The sequence below is a fragment of the Magallana gigas genome, chromosome 3, assembly GCF_963853765.1.
Source record: "Magallana gigas chromosome 3, xbMagGiga1.1, whole genome shotgun sequence".
Taxonomy (NCBI): domain Eukaryota; kingdom Metazoa; phylum Mollusca; class Bivalvia; order Ostreida; family Ostreidae; genus Magallana; species Magallana gigas.
The window spans coordinates 17,223,193-17,227,075 of record NC_088855.1 but is presented as its reverse complement, the minus strand read 5'-3'; the positions used below and the strand labels follow the sequence as shown (position 1 = coordinate 17,227,075).

The 3,883-nt window shown below is 32.0% G+C and overlaps 1 non-coding gene across 1 annotated transcript; it reads left to right on the top strand.

Moving 5' to 3' along the window:
• Positions 1–1,337: 1,337 nt before the first annotated feature.
• LOC105320622 (uncharacterized) lies at positions 1,338–2,152 on the top strand. Its single transcript, XR_010711524.1, has 3 exons — positions 1,338–1,415; positions 1,571–1,744; positions 1,841–2,152. It is a non-coding gene; the product is annotated as an uncharacterized protein (transcript).
• The last annotated feature ends 1,731 nt before the right edge of the window (positions 2,153–3,883 follow it).

Here is a 3,883-nt window from a genome sequence, read left to right as displayed (position 1 = left end):
GGAATCTTTATACTGGTAAGTTTTCCTATATCTACCTAAAAGGGATGATTTGTTGTCTCTACAAGTATGAAAAAATGAAATGTGTTAGAAATATTATACATTTCTACGTGGCAATACTGAAGGCAACATTTTCAAAACGAACTAAATGGACAAATAACGGATGTCAAGATATTGTATGGAGTGGTTTCATTTCTGACTTCGTGACCTTAACATCAATAGAAAATTCGACTTTTTTAAAAACACAGTTGTACCATATGTATCAATTAACGTGATCTCAAGATATAATAGCACTCTAATTTGGATTTTTTGACAACCAATAATGACCATCTACCATGTACCCTTGTACCGTATTGGATGACTGTATTACAAAGGATTTTCGAGAAATCTGAGCCGAACCGGGCATAAAATAAAACAGTCAATATATAATACTGTAACACTTCCCAATAAATGATACATATATGGCAAGAAAATTTTTCATGAACTTTTTAATTGGCAATGATGCATGGATAAAAATCGTAAGGAAAAAAAATTACAATATTTGGCCTATGTTTTTACGTCAGGTTAAGCAATAAATGTTAAAACTAAACTACAACAATTTTCTATTTCTATTTTGTATTTGCAGCATCATATTCGCCCATTCTCTTTTATAGAGCAGTAACTGCCACACACTGATGAACAAGCTTGTTTGCTAGTATTCCAGTAGCAATAAATTAAAGGTGTTTATGATGTACAATACAATAATAGTATAGAAACTGTTTCGTTGTGACATGGGTGCATTGTGAACTTGTACAGGGTGTAAAAACGCCAAAGAGAATTGAAAACATAAAAAGCACAATGTAGTAATTTTATTAGGAATGAAAAGAAGGTTATATATGTGTTTATTTTTGATAGAGAAATTCTTTAATTCACCAGAGTTTTAAATCCAACGAAAACATAGTTTTGTTGATACAGACAGTTTGACATATAAAATATTTGTTATATTACAAATTTTCTTTACTTTCGTTTATAGATAAATATTTTAAATATCAGTCATACTTATTTGTCGGTGGGTTTCATTTTTGTTTTGTCTCCCTTCAGAATTCAACCCATCTCTTTATAATCCAGCTTCTCATTTGTTGCATTATAAACAAGTTCTAACAATTAATTAGCACTTCATAAACTTATTGTGTGTGTCGCCCAAAACACTGCTATATAAGGAGGGATAAAAATGAAAATGCAAGAAATGAAAGATTCTGTTCGAGCAAAAAAAAAAACGATGAAAGTACTAAAAGTGGTAATTCTAGGTGCAGAAAAGGTTGGCAAAAGTTTATTATTGGACCAATTTTTGAAAGCAAGCGACCCAGTGCAAAAGAGATCAGATTGCAGCTCCTCAAAAGACGTATATATTGTAAATGGGAAAACAATTCGCTTTCCAGGTAACAATTTATTTTGTATTTTGGTTAAAACATAATTTAATTCTCTTTAATCGTATCCGTCGCAGATTTCATCACTTTTTAGGAGTTCTAATCCCTATCCATCATTTCTGTGGAAGTTTTTAAAGTGCTTTGACTAATTTGGCTTTCTTTTGTAGATGGTATTCATCGTCGGGTGGACTTTGTTGACACTTCGGATCTTCACGAATTTCCAGCCATGAAGAGGGTGTACATTGAAACTGGGAATGCTTTTGTGATTGTTTATGCAATTGATGATAAACGGTCTTATGAATTTGCCAAGTCCCTTTGCGATGAAATATACAGCATCAAAGGTATTGTGAATATTTTTTAAAGTCTTATTTCAAACTGTTTCAAATCACTTTTAAAAATACCACTTTTCGATTTCTAAAACCTTTCTTTTCTTGCAGGAAACTTGTTCACAAACATCGTTCTAGTGGGCAATAAAATAGACACTGGGTCAAAAAGAAGAGTATCCACAGCCGAAGCCCTAGCGGACAGTAATCGTACAAAGCTGTTTTCCGAGACAAGTGCTAAACTCTGTGTAAATATTGGATGCCCATTCATCATTCTTTTCAACAACTATCTGCAAAACGTTATGCACAACAGAACTGACATTCAAACGAGAAGAAAAACACACAGCAAAAGCGTGTCTTCACCAGTAGAAGATGAAAGAGACGAACCATTTAGAATTCGTTTGAATACGATCTAGTTATCCAGTACTTGCAAAATAATTTGTTTCATTTATGTATGTCAGAGAGTTTAACTTTATTTGAGGATTCTTGCCTGTTGTTGAATAAATCATTTTACAAACACGTAAAAACTTTGTGGTTATTCAATTGACTTTGAATGATGTATAATTATTAATATAAAAGCTACTTTTCACTAAAGCTCCATTTAAGTTAAGATCTTTCTTCAAATAATATATTTTGATTCGAACAAATTTTAAAGTATCAACAAATTGTTGTAACTGGCCGAGACGTACAGTAAACGCCCCCGTTTAAAATATTCATCGTCATGTGATGTCGAAAAATTATTCTAAATCGTTAGCAAGATTTCGACGATGTTGGCATGTTAGTTTGTGGTATAAAAATAAGACAAAATGAAAAACAAGAGAGAAAAATTATGAAAATGACAGGCAGCGGAATAAAGATCAATCTTTAGTGGGTACTATTTTTAGCAGTGAAATCTGATCGATGGGAGGGATATTCTTACGTAAGTTTAATCTGCATTCGAGCTAGTTGCTAGACAATAAAGTACGTTACACAAGAACTAGTTTTATTTGTTTGATTTTAAATAGTAATTTATCATTACATCACATTGCTTTTTGAGGACTGTCGCAAGGTGGATGACCGATTAAATTATATCATTTATTTGAAAATTTTATGAAAGTAGGGAAAAGTTGTCATATCTTATCGTCAATAAAAATTTTTTTCTCAAGAATCGCATTGTTAATTGTTATATGCTGACGTCATAATGACAATGTAATGCATGTATGATATTTAAAATTATTTTCAAAGAAGATTAGTACCTTATACTAGTACCATAGATGATGTATTTTAAACTCGGTCGTTTATCTCTCATTTGATTAGGTAACTATGTTTGCATATCTTCACTTTACGGAGTGAATTCGGGCCGACAGACTACAGAACTACAGTTTCTCCCATACAAAAAATGTACACTTGACATATTTCTTTTTAAAGCACAAAGCATATGTTTACTTTCTTTGATCTGGATTATTTTTAACATCTTTCTTCTTTGTGCGTCATAAGTTCTTTGTTTGGGCATAACTGTAACTCCCACCCTAATGTTCTGCTACATATTTGCAGCTCTTTTATCAGGCAAATAGGTATTTAAGAATTTCCGTGTACGATATTGAAAATGTATTCTTGGGTTACGATAATATAGCGAGAAATAGTTGTCCTAATGACATGTAAAAACTTTGTGTTCGCCGAAACTGAAGGTCATTTTTTTGTTTGTAGTAATATTCAATGAGTTTTTGAGATGACGTGTTTGAATAGTATTCTTAGAATTTTGAAGTTCAGACAGTTTCTAGCGCAAGCTCTACCGGTGCAAGCCAGAATTAAATTATTGTCAACTTTCTTTATAATTTGCATTAAAACGATTATGCTTGTGAGAATAAGTTTGCCATTTGACTTACAGGTTTCTATAGTTTTTAGACACTTTCATTGTAGCATGCATTGTGAGGATTAATCAATGGGTTTTCCTGGGCGACAAGGGAAGCGTAGTTGTGTTAAATTAATGTTATATATAATTAGCTTATGTTATATATAATGCTGCTCTGTTTTCTGTGACAACGAAATTAAACCTAACTACAGTGCGTTATTATGCTTAATTGTTGTGTTGTTTCTTTCAGTAAGTGAAGTAAAGTATGGACTATAATTTATCGCCGAACATTTTACCCACTATAAGTATATGCTTGATAAAAAGTG